Source organism: Atheta coriaria, unplaced genomic scaffold, assembly GCF_025399875.1.
Source record: "Atheta coriaria isolate IRGN ID8LTWV9N9 unplaced genomic scaffold, Caltech_Dcor_3.1 hic_scaffold_4_pilon, whole genome shotgun sequence".
Taxonomy (NCBI): domain Eukaryota; kingdom Metazoa; phylum Arthropoda; class Insecta; order Coleoptera; family Staphylinidae; genus Dalotia; species Dalotia coriaria.
The window spans coordinates 7,359,606-7,376,216 of NW_027045446.1; the positions used below are offsets into that span (position 1 = coordinate 7,359,606).

Here is a 16,611-nt window from a genome sequence, read left to right on the forward strand (position 1 = left end):
GAAGCGTGACGCCGCTGTCCACGTGGGCACGACGTCCTTCCAACAAGCTCTCCACTACTACTACCGACTTCTCTCGGTTTATTTCAACGCGGTTTACAGCCGCGTAGTAGCTATATTCGTGTAGTCGTATATCTCATACGCTTCGCAGCGCGTACGCTTCTTAATGCACAACCAACCACTATCCTTGCGTACATTTTAAAGCTTTACTACTAGTAGTATCACAGGTAACGCTAGCACATAGGACATTACAAGTTTTAGTTTCTCTCGGAGGTTTTGCTACTTTTAGGGATAGTTTTCGGCCATCATGTGTCTCTGGTGTGAAGGAAGGCGGACAGTAGCACTTAAAAGTTTGAGACTTTTAGAGCAGATGCGCGGTGAGATACAATTAAAATTAAAAGTATTGACCTGCTTTTTAAATAAATTTCAATTTCGCAAATTAAATATAAAGTTGGGAGTTTTTGCTTTGTGTCAACTTTTCCTACGAATTTTCGTCCAGTTTAATTTGATTGAATGTGCAGTATCAAAACTCTCCGAGCTCTACCATGCACGCAGAACTACTCGCAGAAATTCACAAACATTTCGAAACTTTATACATTCTTGTTGCGTTTCCATTCGAAACACAATCCACGTTTAATTACGATGAAATCGATAGAATAAACAAGCTTTAACTATATCGGATTATATTAGTGGACATAATATTAAATTCTATTAACGAATTGACTTTGAGCGATGACGTATTTACTAAATATATTAATACTACACATTATTTCAATACAGTCGCCCGGCGCCTCCACTAGATATTTTAATTTCATTATAGTTTCTTTTGTTTGAATTTCAAACACACAATTTGGACAATTACGCTGATATAAATCAAATTATAATTTATTCAATTAAAATAGAGTGCATAATGATCAATTTGGATAATAAATTTACTCACATCGATGACATATTTACAAAATAACGAAATAAACCACTCAAAAACAGCGCAATATAAATTTGTTTGGTGGACAGACAATTATGTGAAGTGAGTTGTGGTCAATAGAATAAACTGAATTCTGTGAATGTCAATTTATTAAAACAAATTTGTTTATTAGTATTTTATTGTATTTGTGAGTATAATTGAATTATTACATTTGGATTGTAATTATTTTATCTACAAATGAAAAAAGTATTATTTTACGTTTAATTTGATAATGCTATTAGAATAATCCTTACAAAGTTTCCTTTTGCTTAGAAATTGTGCGCATCACTTTGCTACTTTCTTGCTTTGGCATTTTCGCCAGGATTTCTGTTTTTGTGTTCTTACAATTAGTGCTCGTTCATTAATTCCGCCCCGTCCTGCAGTATATTTATATTTGTTGTGGCCCGCTATCTACTTATATTTATTCGTGCCTTTTGTGTCTCACATTGTTGCTTGCGCTCGGCTTCCGTTCGCTGATTACGGCAATTCATATTCGAAGTGCGGCGGCGATCATGAATAGGTTTATTGTTTCCACTTGTCAGACTCAAGCTTTGCGTTTCTTTTGAGTATTCATTGAGTTTGAATTCGTTCGCTTTCTGCTAATTGCAATTAATTATGCATTATGTAAGATTGTGAGCATTCTTTGCTACTTAACAAAGCAATTGGTCATATTTACAAACTGATAATAAAAAATGTTTGAGTAACAATAATTAACTTCATGAAATAATAGTTAGTTTTAAATGAATGAACTCTACTCTACGGATTTTTCCCTCTCTTGTGCGGATGCTTGGCTTTAGTGAAAACCGAAAGCGTCGCCCGTAATTAATTGAAACAGTGCATTAGTGACCGTTGTAGCCCGGCGCTTCCACCACCGCTGAAAATGCCACTCGCCAACCGAGCGAGATGTCGCGCAATCTTTCGACTCAAGCATCTACATCATCCCTTCTAGTTTTCTACTCTTTCTTTTATTGGATTTTTTTTCTTTCTTTGATTAGGGTTTTTCTACTTTGCCACGAAAGCTTTAATTTGTACAGGTTTTTGCTTTATTTTATGTCTTCTACTTTTTTTTATCAATGAGCGTACCAAATATAAATTCCACGCGTGGCGAAGTGGTAGGGGGTTGAAAAGGAAGGCAATCCCAATTTGGCGATGTTCATTTGCTCCCGTTGCGAGGCGTAACGACGGCCGGCACGAGCATTTCACTTTCTGCGCTGCTATTTTTCCTTGTTTGGGTCTTCTTCTGGTGTGGTTTCCCCATTTCGGAATAGAAAAAGGACGAAAAACGCCACCTAGATGTGTCCCGTTTCTAAATGTACTTTACCCTCCGAGCATTTCGAGGGTGCACACTGTTCGATGTCAGCAATAAAATACCTATTCAAATACTGCGTGTTTTCGAAATGAATAAAAACACAAAAACACATAGAATATTAATGCAATACACAGTGTTTTAAAACATTATCTTCTTATTTATTACAATAATTTCATATATTTTTAGTTTATTTTTTGTTTGGTTTATAAATGATTGCCGTTTGTATTATTTTCGATTTGTTTGCATCCGGTGGTGTAGATTTTATCTTTCTGTTGTCCAGATTTCGCAACCGAATGTAAGTTGTGACCGTTGTTGGTCACATCGGTTGGGTCCTCTCGGACCGCTGGCAGTATGCCCGGATGCGTCCCACCTTCGAGCTTCGGTCGTACCTTTTCCAGCGTGTCGCATTTTCCGCTCGTCCTTTTTTGGCTTTGCTGGCTCTTTCTTTATTTCTGCTCTTTGTGTCGTGCCATCTATATTACCTCAGTGTCGTGTCGGCGTGGGCGGCTTTTCGGCTGCCCTTTTACTGCTTTAATTTTTGATGTCGTTGTCCACGCATATATTGCTCCCTATTGCCAGAAGGTTACAGTTATCTACTCTACTATAATATTAAAAGCTTCATTTTTTCAGATGGATTTTACTGGTATTAAAATTTTGAAAGGTCACTGAATATTATCCTCTAAAATCATTAGTTTGTATAAAAAATTGTTCAAATAACATTTATTTATATTTATTTTGTTTACGTTTTATTTCGTTGATGTACTCTAAGTTGAGTAGATTGCAGACGGTTGTCGGTGAATTTTGTATAGCGTTCAGTGTCGTTTTCATTGTCCACGTTCATCGCTCTTCATTTTCCCTTAGTTTCCCTTGGTATTTTCCGGAATTTTCAACGAAGGGGGATTTTTGATATGGCCGATGTAAACAACAATTAATGATATTGGAAAAGTGGCGCACACCCTTGTATAATATTTAACTTTTAGCTTAATGTGTTTGTTTTTTTGTTTCGCTCTGCATTCAGCATTTAACACTTAACTTTTCATATTATTTATTATTTGTCAATACATTTACTCATATATTTTTTTGATACGATTTTTTGCTTCTTTTTTGCTATTGTTATATAATAGTTACTCAACCTCTATCGCCAACACAAATCCGTGTCGTTTTGATTCAATCATCCTCTGATTCAATCACTCCTAAAAGTCCCGCTCGTCATTTTCGGGAGTCTAAGCCCACTGAAAATCTAAATTGATAAAACGGCTAGATCTGTACTTGTACTGCAAACGGAGAGCACAAAGAAAACGCAAGGAGGATAAAGATAAACTTTTATTCATATAATGCGATCGAATCACTGGCGATGCCAGACGAGACTATTGAGTCAATTCCCGTTTTCCTGCGGGGCGAGAATCCTCGCTTCGTGCCAGCGCAATTTCGGTTATTGCCAGATAAAGGCTTTTGATTTATTGCGTTTGTTGCTATTTATGTGCGCGCCCACATTTGATTCAATCATCTTTTTTGTTTTGCTTTATAACGTGCCTGCGAAACAAAAAGAGATTTGCTCAGTTTTGACTTTGAATATTTCATTTTGTGAAGTGCAAATCCGGCCTGTTTTTTTGTTAATTTTCTGAATTTCTATTTGACGCGGGAAAATTTGCATTTCTGAGCGTAAATTTCTTGAATGCAGAGATTTGCTCTGCATTGTTAAACATAACATATGAATGACGCTCTGCATATTTACATGCTAAACATAAGAAATGGAACAATTTTAAAAATTTATAACGCATTTTTTCATGTCAAACAAAATATAGAATATTTATTATTTGACGATCATAACGTTTTTTTAACTATTGAAAACTAATTTTATGTTTGAACATTTTGTAGTTTTCACTCTTTTCACACTATTTTCATCAGTTAGCTTTAACAAAACTAAACAAGCATGTATTCATTATGCATGCGCTCGTAATTAATGTTTCCATAAACATGGACAAGCCCTTTGTTGTTGCTTTCAAACTTTCGGTAGTTTCGAACGTACGTATTAAAAGTTGGCGATGTAGCGTTGCATCGCTCACATTTTATTTGCAGTTACAAATTTCCACTGGAATAAAATATCCGCTCTTCAATGATGCGTCGCATTTAGAATACTTTCTTGTTGCCATTGCCATAAGGATCATTATATTCCTATTAATTTTTTGTCTCTCTTGTCAAGTTTGGATTAAGTTTGACTTTTTGCGTGTGGTTTTAATTAAGTCGAACGTCGTGAAAGTTTGAGTTTTGGCGGTGGCTGCCTTAAATGAACGCGAAACTTTTAACGAACAATGTATTATTAATTAACATCTTATTAATTCACGTTGCGCAATTAATGATTGATGCTTTTGCCAGCCACAAAACAACGGTGATGTATTCAGCAACTCATTTTAGACTGCAGGATGAAAATTATCAAATTTTAAACCTTTTGTTATAGTTTATCAAGAATCTAGTCATTTTAATTACAACTCTTATATTTGTGAAATCTTCTTTTTCTATTTGCGCATTATAGTAGTAGCGTACACTTCTGGTTTTCAGCTTGATGTGTCATTTATCAAAATGGAGCATAAAACGTGTGCATTGCACGTGAGATTTGCATCCGAAAAGAGTCGAATTCAAACTCGGGCGAGTTGCTCGCTTTGCCCGACGCAAACAAACGCGCTAGCTGGAAAAAAAGCTCGGCAACGCGTTCGTTTGCTTTGTTTAACAAGCCATAGCACGTACATTAATCTTTTAATGCGCTTACGCGTACAAGCTGCGCGCACCTGGAATTTCTGCGAATCTGCGAATCAGTGCATGTTCTGTAATTCCGTGTAACCCACTCGAGATACACTAGTAAGCACTAGTGACGACGAATAATTCCACAATTTGCAAAAATAAAATGTTTTGTATTCGCAAATTTAGCCAGCCGTTGGTGAATAATCAGCGTGCGATCGAATTAATCAACTCGCGGTTATTGTTTTGACGAAACGGTGAACACTGATGTGATATTGTGTGTTGGCGGTGGTAACGGTGACAGCCGCATCGATAATGAATTAATAATTGTAATTGCAAAATCTTCATAAATTAAAATTCAACTTTTACGGTACACTTACATCTCATCTACAAAATTGTTTTTGATTTTTCGTGTGTTATTTATAAAATAATCACGTTATTAATTAATATTGATGCTATACTAAACACCCTCGCGATTACGCACCATAGCTGGTTTTAGGATGAGATTGGTATGGCTTGCATTGTCCACCCTTGTGATGTGTGTGCACTATTGCAATTTCTGTAAGCGGTCCCGGATGTGTCCGATCCTCTCGCAGTTGTTTGTCGCGCGCACCGGCGCCATTGCGCCATCGTCGTTAATCATCATTAATAATGGAACCATAAATATATCGCGTCCTCCGATCGCCCCGAATTTATACGCGCTGAAGCTGTCAGTGTATCCAGCCGCTGGCTGCAATACCAGATGTTTTCAAAATTCAATTCTCGAAGAGTATTATGGTTTAACCGAACCACATACCAGCTTTTGGAGAATTTTGTGCTTTTGATGTAACAGCATGTATAGTTTTTGTATAATATGGTAATGCACGGGGTGCAGAATCACAAATAAATAACGCACCAAGCGGTAGGGCGATTAATTAACTGCACTCTTTTGTTTGATCGATGATGCGATTGGCGTTTAATGCGTTGGTGACGAATATCAATTACCAATTGTACTTTTCGGTATTTGTCAATATTGTTTCATATCTATTTGACTGGCTCATTCAATTATTCATTTTCAACAACATATTTATCAAGAGTTTTGGCATATAATTGACTTTTCATTGTTTAATAATGGTTTTATTTAAAAAGGGACAAAATATTTTAATTCAATTTGTTATTTATTGTTGCTATTTGCATTTTCAATTTTTTTCCAATTTGAAAAAAAAATATTTCATTTGCTTCATTTGTTCTAAATTTATCTCAAAACAAAAGTCCTGATTGGCCTCCACGTTTAGAGGATGAAAGTCAATAAGTAAAATCCCCTATTTGGGCGTTTGCCTTCATTAGACGTGTCGCAAATTCGATTCAATTCGTCACGCACCAAGCCGTGAGGTTTCAGGTTTGCTTCGATTCGAACATTCCGAGTGGTCGAGAACCGTTGATTCCGCTAACGAAATGTGCAAACAGCCGAAACACGACACCCCGAACGAGGAATGCTCCTGATTAGATTGTCACGCTCTGAATTCATAATAATCCAATGATTTTTCATACACAAATTTAATTCCATATTTAAATTATGTAATTTAATCGCCAAAATGTATGCTTTGCGAAACAGCGAAGTGGTAACACGTCATGATGATGAATTAATTCAGATGTACTTGTTTGGCCACGAAAGCCGCAAAACGTCAGCGTTAATCTCACACTCAGTGAATCCTGAATTCGGAATTCTGACTTTCAGCATGGCGCACGAGTGCATTTTGGATGCACACTGACTGTCCAACGACAAGCTCTTCATTCCGGAGATGAGTTGATCGTCCTTCTTGTGACGCCGTGCTCACAGGAGCGTAAACAGATACAAATTGGGGGGATGCACACACATCATTCCACCGAACCGACCACCGGTGTGCCATATCTTTCATCCTGCTGACGTTTACATTTTCATATCTTCATACTGCACAATTTCGCATATCTTCTCTTCTTATGGACGTTCCGAGCGTTCTGGCGTGAGATATGATTAGCCGACTAATATTCATTTGCAGCCAGAATATTGTTTCATATTCTGTTGTGGCTTTTTCTGCGGTTGTATGTTACGTTGTCGACTTCTTGAATTTATGTTTGGGGCGGAAATGAAGCAAAAAAATATAAAAACATTTCGAGACCATTACGCGTCGCTCATGTTGCCGTCTGGCATTTTGCGTTTTACGCGCACCTCATTTGAGCTTTTAGCATATTTTTCCAGTCGGCGGAAGCTCTCTTCTTTCATTTTTGAGCTTTCGCTTCCACCCTAGTTGTCCCTGTCTGCGCGTGGCACGTCTATCCCTTTGCATGGGCGACAGTCAGGTTAACTTGGTATTACTTTGGGTTTCATTTTTTTCTCGTGCGCTAATGTTAACTCTTAACGCATTGTTGCGTTTGTTAACGCTTGGATATTAAGGATATAGAGCTAACGCGCTTTTGTGGCCAGGGTACGAAAATGCCGACTCAGCCTACGACTGAAAAGGCATCATAATCATAATACAAGTCATCATAACGTCACCAAAACTTTCAGTCAAACTTCTTCTTTATACTTTCTTAGCACATCTTATATACCACAATTATTTTTCTTTGAAAGTAGGTCTTTAGTGCTTTTTTTTAAGGAAGGAAATTAAAAGTAAAACAATCAGCGCGAGGCTTTATTGAAAGATCGCGTGCTGGTTGAGATCCGGCCGAAATTTGTGTTCCGTGCCGCGTGCGAAGGGTAATAGCTCAGGGGGCGGTGCTGCGTCCATTTGTTGCGATTGGGGGCTACTACTTTACTTTGGCTTTACTTCTCTGCCGCACATGACATGCGAGTTTATAATCATGTGCTTACCACGTAGCTGTATATTTACAAATCGTTTTTACATTGCCCGCAGAGCTTTCAACCCCTGAAAAATCATGATATATTACAAAAGATACGCTTACATGTAGAAAAAGTTTAATATATGTAAATATTTGGAATAAATTAATTTGGGTAAAACCAAGTTATAATTTATTCGGTTAGTTTAACTAAGTACTACATATGAATTGATTAGACGATAATTATTTACATGAAATCGTAATATATTAATGTTATTTTTTGGCGTGTACAAAATTCAGTATTACTGCTAGTATATTACATGTGTACTATTGTTACATCAAAGTAATATTCCGATTCCTGTTTATACTTTGAGTATGAGTTTGGTTATTGGGTATTGCAATTAAATCCAATTCCATTGAGTGAAAATTTGAAGCGTATTGGGTGAACTTTATGAAATTACCGCGCGCGCATAGCAAATGCATTAAAATGTGCATTCACAACTTTACAATGGCGCCACGCGTCAAGGGGTTGAAACCGTTACTCGATTGAATTGAATGCGTTACACTCGCGACTACGAGCTTTGCCATCCTGTGTGAACAAACAAACAGAATTTCGGCAACTATTTCAATCCTCGTGCGAATTTTGCCAGTTACTGATGAAACGACCCGAAAAAACTATCCGATCACATCGAATAAATTAGTTTAATTTAATTTTACACTGGCATTCACTTTATTTTCGTGATGTAAAACATTTTAAATTTAATTTATATATTGATTTGTAATGGATTTGATACTGATACGGCAACTATTAATTCGGATTAAAAGTAATATTTGCATTATTAAAATTTCGGCTCAATTCATCAATTTCAGTAATAATGCATTGCGCCGAATAATAATATGCAAGTTATTTTCTCGTCCTCGTCGTAGCCCACATTTGCGACGTCGCGGTGCATTCGCGTTTGTTTCTGGGCGGCGGCGGCGTGCACGAACCGCGCGACCGCCACCAACGTGCACACGCGCGCACCGCCGTCGTCGTTATCCTTTCGACGTTTTGGCCGCGCACCGACGTTCAGTCGTTCGCCACCTTTCACGCCGCCACCAACACACGTCACGTGCCCTTTTTGCAACTCGCTCGCAACTCTCGCACGAAGCGCAACATTAAACCGTTTTAAAATTGAATGCATATCTCTAATCTTCGGTGTTAAGTGTGATTACAAATCGTATTTTTAAGCAAAGTGTTAGAATATATTCTGTGTAATATACTTAAATGTTGAAATTGAATTGTTGAAGATAATTAACTATGAAATAATTGTTAAGCGATTTAACATTTCATCAAATTAGCATAGCGAAGAAGATTGCGAAAGGATAATCGTGCACTTGTTAACAAATTTCGTGTGCGTAAAGATGTGAAACTTTGCCTGAACATTTCCAGCGAGATTAAAACGATTTTCCACTGCGGACACCAACGCAGTGCACAAAAATAAACACAACACTAATTATTATGGATTAAAACGGGACAAAGCTCGGATTAACACGCGAAAATCCCGTATTTTCCTTTACGAAGTAAGCAAATTAACATAATTTTACTGTCATTACTTTAATTATAATAATAAAAATAATATTTTTGTTCGTTATTATTTATAAAGTGTATAATCTTGTATTTATTATGAGCATATGATTATCATGTGGAAATGGAGTTGTTGAAAAAACAAATAGCAATTTAAAAAGCAAACATTTGCTGGACTGTTTGCGAACAAGGATAATGCATTGTTTCGATGTTGCGCATGTTGATATTGTTGCGATGTCGGAAAGGATATTGCAATGTGTGGATGTAAAACAATTGGGAAAACCGACGGGATCAGGGCTAGCGCGTCCGTCCTCAACAAACATCACACAAGAACAACAATTTCACAAATACTCGTTGTGCGAAATCATCAATACTTAACACATTTACACCCTCGGTAAAGTGGAGTAAAGTATTGCATGAAAAGTGGTTGAGAGGACCGCGGAAAATTACGCGCTGAATATCGAAACGCTTGAATTCTCTGCGGACGCCGGATACGACCACAATAGGAAAACAATGCGTTTTGTTTTGCGTTGACAATTGCTGAATAAATGTCGAATGTATCAATGCAATATTTACTTTAAAAACCGCGTTGTTGCGTGAACACACTTTTACGCATTTTGTCATTTATGTTTGATCGCATTCGATTCTGTCCGATTGCATGCCAAATATCGAATCAGTATTGCCACAAACTGTAGCATCGAGATGAAAACGCATAAATTATTTTTTTTCGCCACGATGACGGACGACGAATTGTGTGCGCTCTCCGATTGGAATAATTTTTTGTGTCCAGCAGACTAACGGCGAAAAAAACTTGTGCAAAATGCAAAAATTTCGACGAATATTTTTTGTTATTTGTACACATGCCTTGTTTTCGAAATGGAAATATTGTGTTCGGTTTGCGATATTCTAATATGTAAATTTACTTGTTTCAAAATTGTACTACAATTCGTGACGTGATTGTCAAAACGCGAAAATATATTGTGGATACGCCGGGAGTGCAATTTCAATCATTAATAATTTACATTATTTTGTGCGAAACAGAAACGATGGCTTTGATATGAATTAAAATGGCAATATAAATTTTAATTTATTCTTTTTGTGTAGGGTTGATATTCAATCTGGACAGGATTCACGATTGAACTTATTGGATTTTGATTAGTTTGTCGTGCGGCGTAGTGCATGCATAAAAGGTGTGATATTTATTTTTCAATATTTGCATTTTATGAATTAATTTAACATATTTACATTTTTTGTTTCAGAATAGTGAAAGTGACATTTTCGTCGAGATGACTTACAAGTTTGTGTAGTGAAAATTCAGACACTTCATCATCGGTGCCAACAAACGTAAGTTTATTTTATTATTGATATAACTCGTCAATAGACACATTGTTTTTAATTTTATTTATTCATAAAATTTATCTGCGTTTTCTGCATTTTTAACTGAAAATTAACGAACGACGACGAAGTAGAAAATTCAAGGCGTCGAATTTCCAACCGCAAGATATATTCCCGTCGAGTACGTTTTCGCCGACGTTTCGCCGCGGGGCGAAATTAATCCCACTTTACTTTTATTTGTCGGCGCAATATAATTCTACAGGATGAACACCTCGCACCAAGCGAAACGATACATTCTCATCTCAGAATTTCTTACAGCAAGTTCAAAAAGAAAAAAAAACTTTTATGTCGAGAGAAACACTCTGTGTATTAAATATTATGCCACGACTGTGATTGCTCTCCGTTCCAAGGGTCGTGAGGTTTTTAGTTTTCAAGCACATCGCTTCAGGTGGACTATAAATTCTGCTTAAACTTTCGGATTGAATTTCGCACACGACATTTCTACAAGTTGTTTATTTCAATGAAAATATTTAATACGATCGCGACATAGTGGAGGCGCCGGGTTATTTAATTAATTGTGATTCGTCATGCGTAAAATTCTATTTTGTTGGCTTCAAGATCCCTTTCTTTTTGAATTAATTAGGAGATCTTCGAGTGGGTGTAAAGCACCGCACTCACCCATTCGCTCTCACATTGTCATCTTGGGATTCCCTTAATTCGACGCCGTTTGAACTCTGCCCTTCATCTTCCGCCACTCGGCTTGTCTCGGCGCGCTTTCCGTTCTTTGCGCGGGCGAATCGTTAATTAAATTAAGACGGATTGCGCTGCGTTCGTCGAGGCGTTGAATTATAGATTCGCTTGCTGCCGATCCGACCCTATGCGCTAACCTTTTATCGCATCATCCTAGGCTAGCCTAGAAGGATTTTAAGCTTTTGGATTCATGTTCAAGTCGAACTTTTCGCTGTCGATGTAAATCTGCGGACGGCGCAAATGAAGTCGGCGTACAGCCTGCGGGCATTGACGCAGAGCAGATAACTTCGCATAATCAGGTTAAGAATGAGGACGAGCGCGTCCTGTATGAATATAAAGGATAATGAAAAGGCCAAGAGGTCGGGCGGTCGGATGGTGCTCGCGCACAAGACCGCAAGATTTGACAAATGTCTTCTCGATCCCCGAGATTAATTTAATTTCGTGTTAAAGCGCGTCAGAACTGAGCTCCAACGCCCGAAAGCCGCCTGTCGGGATGTCACAACGACCCTTATTATTTCATCACAGTATTTTATACATCACAGAATTTTGGAAATTTTAACGTCAACATAAATATTTCACATTTTGTGTGTGTGTGGTATAGTGTGGAGGCGCCGGGCACAAGGCAAGTTGTGTGGTCGTGCACTCGACAACTATAATTAATCTTTGATGTAGAGTGTTCCCTCAAGAAAATTGTATATAAAAGGATCCAGTTAAATCATGCAATGAAGGAGTTGTATTATTTATTAAATATAATGCTCTGTGTATCGATTAAAACCGCCTGCTGTTTGAAAATCGAATAGTGGCTTGGAACGTTCCTTTCTTTTTTGCTTCAAAAGCATTTTGCTATAAATAATGCATTCTAATATCTGCGAGTGGCAGCTTTAGAGCCTTTTACATGGGAAAACATTTACGTAATATCAAAGCACTGTTAATGCTGCGATATTAATGTATATTGAAATAGAGTTATGGTTTCAATCACACAATACAATTGAATAAATATCAGTTTTGTAACTAGTACAATTTTATTCGCTTACTTTTATTGTTTCAATTAATATTGCAATCATATTTGCTAATAACTGGATAAAAAATAAATTTTATTTTATTATAGAATTTTGTAATTTTGGTTTGTTTAGGATTTTCCCTGGATTAACTGGCAGGATATTGCCTAACAATAAGCATACATTATACACAATTTTAAAGCTAGAGTGAACAGGTTTATCTCGAATTGTTCACACTTTACGTGCACTTTGCACCTACCTTCCAACCGAACTTGTTGTGCAACTTGCATGAGCTCGAGTCCATGACCACACTAAACATCGCACAGCGCTCTGCATATTTTAGTCGCTGCCACTGGACCGCTTCAAATCCGACCGGTTATATGTGCGCTTTTGTTTGAAGCAACTTAAACTCCAACTGGAGCTGAAAGTTGAAATTAACACCATGCAACAACTTTGCGGAAATTATGCAAACTTTGAAAGTCATTTTGTTGAAATATATTTCAGTTTGAATAAGAAATTTTCTATTCTAGCGGAAGTCAATTTATGCTTGCATGGTGAAAAATATTCTCTGACAAAATGTATGAGTTTCTCTATGCTTGCAACGGAACGGAATATTACAGAATTGCTGATAACATGATATTTTGCTATTAATCTAATGAACTTCCATTGAACCCAACGCAAGTCTATTCAGTAATTCAGATGCGCGCCAAGTTTTCTTCGTTCATGCCGCGAAGAAAACGGAGATCCGCTGCTGCTGCCACCATGAAAAGATGCGCGGCGTTGCTTTGATTCATTGCGTCTTTAATCATGTTTACGATAACGGATAAAGGCGGCGATAAACGGAACGGCTTGCAGCGCAACCACCGCGCCGCGACGCAAATATTTCATTTATATTTTGTAGCCTTTTATCTGGCACATCCTTCTTTCGTCTTTTATTTTTCTTTGGTTACTGTATGCGCTATATATGTGCTATATATCGATTGGGTCTCTAATTCATTAATTTATTAGTTCATCAGTTGCCAACTCGTTAGACAATGACTGGCTGTTCTCTACGTGCGAAAACATACAGAATATCAAAAAAGCAGGGGGTTTAACATCTCGTTTTGGCAAATCGGACTTTTTTGCCGTTTTTGGCGCAGATGCGCTGAGTGAGAAAGTGAGCGAATTCAGTCCGAAAGCCTGCGCTTTTTCTGCCGCCTTGCCGCCGGCACCAAACCATAAAACAATAAATTAAACGAACCCGAATGAAAAATGTTCATTTGCTAAATGGATTATTTTCATTACGGACGATTTATTAACTTATTATAAAGTTTTCTCGTACGGAAGCGTTCTCGACAATAACACAAATGAGAATTTAGCGTTCGAGAGAAAAGTTACAGCTGTCTGCAGGTCGGGAAAGGTTTTACGATAATTTGTTCCATAAACTTTTTAAACAACTTAAATAAAATTGTATCCAATTGTGACACCTTGTTATTTATGACTTCATTTGATGTTTTATGCTTGTTAAATTAATTTGAATTATTTTCCGTGTTTTTAATTTTTATTGTTGCATTATATAAAGTATTATACTTTGTAAAGTTGCACATGCTCCATTTTTATGAACAAAGAATGTTTATTGTGACAGTTTCGGCAAACTAATAACAGCCCTTGTGGAAAGTACAAGCAAACTTTTCGAACTTTCAGCGTTTTCCGCGGGTTTCGCGGGAGTTAGCGCCGAGTTTGAAAAAGTGTTCAATTGCACGAAATTCTGCAACGCGCTCGCAAAGCGATCGCTGAAAGTTTCAGTGCATTTGGAAATATCATAATTTCTTTGTTTTCCTTTTTTCTTAAACACACAAACTTGCTTAAACAACAAATAAAACTCATACTCCTATTTATCTATTAATTTACGCACTGTGTTTTTATATTTCATTTGATAAAATGAAAATTTTCTGCTCATGTTTCGTAAAATTGAAATTGTGAAAATGTTTTGAGATAACCGGGAAACTAAACCCGAAGTATTCCTTTGATGTTCGCAAAATAAGGGGAGTTAATAAGAAATATCTTCTAAACTTTGTCATCGCTTACAAAGCAGATGTCGATAAGATAATAAGTTACTCGAGAGTTTTATAAGCGTCAAATTGATTTATTTGAAAATTGACATCATATTTCAAGAATATACACTTTGTTAATTAAGTGCAAATATTTAGTACTTGTTTACAAGTTGAATTTTTTGTTTTGCTTTGAAACTGAAGATGCAATTCTGGAGAACGCGGCGTTATTTATTTATTTATCAAAGTTAGCCAAGTATGGGCAAGGAAACTTGTCGTCGTGTTAACTTCAGCCCTTAACTTTGCTCTTTACCACTTACTTCACTCACTTTGTTTGCGACGCCTTGCGCTGCCGGTATTTCAATTCCGATAATCCTATGTACTCTACCTCTAGCGTCGTGTCGAAGAACAGAAATTTTTATTTTTGTTTGAACGTGTGTACCAGGCGCACCACGCCTTGTGCAAACAAGTTTCTAGTAGAAGCATCTTTACACTATCACCCTCACTCAGTACCATTCTATTTTATTGCTTTTTTTTTATTTTTGAAAAGTGTTTGTTAGTTTATTTGCTGCTTATCGTCATATGCGAGTCGCGATCGCGCGCACGGGCGTTAAATCTAATTTTCCGCTTGTGTTCGCTCGAGCGCCGGGCGGAAAAATTGGCGACGTGGCTTGGACGTAGTCCTGCAAGGTTTCTTTGCACGCCTGCGCAAAGTTTCGTTTACTCTACAGTCTGCGTCTTATTGCATTACTTTTCTTGCTGGGGTATGAAATGTAATGAACATGAAAAAGAATCAAAAACAAACACTACTTACAATCAACAAGGAAAATAACATTTATGAAAGGTTTCTAAAAGACGCCTAGCGAAACATACCAGAAGTATGTTTATTTTAGAAAACTTTAAAGTTTAACCTAGCATAAAATCAAGTCAAAGATATTTTGTTTAATTCAACTTAATTTCTTACTGTTTTCCTTTGCGACTTGGCTTGTTGCTCATGTTCATCTGCGGGTGGCAGAAGAGTATTTTGTTATTGGCAGTTTGCGCCGTTTGCTTCGCGAGCGTTAGTTAGACGGCAGGTTAACGAGCCTCGGCGGAAATGACATTACCACACCGCCGCCCAACCCTTTCGGCGTCGGCGGCTTCCAGCTGCCGCGTTTCCACGCAACCATGCCGCTCGCTTTTCCGGTTAGCATGTCGGGCGCACTTCTTGTTTCGGCCCTGTTAAGATTAAAGCGCGCCTTGCACAATACCCGCGCCACACTTGAAGCTGTTGGCTTATGTGCATCCTACCAGCTGTATCTTTGTACCTCTACGATTCCTACCGAATCTATTCGTTCATGTAACATTTGGAATACTTACTTACTACTAACATAATTCCCAACTGATTCAAAGTCAAACAGTGGTATTACTATTAAACTTAACAATACTTGTGGAGACATTGTATTGGATTATGCTGTATATATATTTTTGGGGAACAATTGGTGTATGTTTGAAGGTGGGAACTAAGTGCCGACCAATATTCAACCGCCGCAATAATTTAAATGCCACGGCTATCCATCTCACTAATTCACTCGAGTGGCAATTGGGATCGGCCAAGTCCTGACGCTTTCTTCGCCGGCGCGCATTCCAATGACCCAATTTTCCTTCTAATTCGACTGCCGCTGTAAATTCACTGGAGCGCCTACCTTTATTTGCTTCCTGGACAGGGAGCAAATTGCTCTTTGTTTAGCCCGGCCTTTTTTCTTTTTTAATATCCTTTGAATCGCCAAAATAAGTTTTGACCTGGGTTGTAGCTTAAAATGCATTTTCCGGTTTTGTATTATTGCTGCAGTGCGCGTTGTTTGCCTTGATTATCGCGCAAACTGGATAGCATATGAAAGTGCAATAAAAGCTGCAGTAAACAGATAACTTTGCAGCGTGGGATACAGAGTAGGATGGAGGTTGATGACGGCGATGATGAGAAACACGAAAATTTTGCGCAGCGTTGTTTGTGTAGCATCAGGGATTCACAAATGGGAGGCGGTAACACAGGGGTGGCGAGTTGGCAGTAATTATAATGACACCGACGCCCAACGCCAGCTCATTTGCAAGAAGTTTGTTACCGCAGTCGCAAATATATAAAAAATACA

General features: G+C 37.7%; 1 protein-coding gene across 7 annotated transcripts in view; it reads left to right on the forward strand.

Moving 5' to 3' along the window:
* LOC135791217 (cadherin-87A-like) overlaps positions 1 to 16,611 on the forward strand; it is a 73,040-nt gene that overhangs the window by 25,002 nt on the left and 31,427 nt on the right. For 5 of the 7 annotated variants that reach the window (XM_065301545.1, XM_065301546.1, XM_065301540.1 and 2 more), the window contains one exon: positions 10,629 to 10,713. The gene's annotated coding sequence lies outside the window, so the exon portion shown is untranslated. Of the gene's footprint in view, positions 1 to 8,910; positions 9,366 to 10,473; positions 10,560 to 10,628; positions 10,714 to 16,611 lie in introns of those variants that run through there. The other 2 variants (XM_065301544.1, XM_065301543.1) reach the window with 2 other exon arrangements.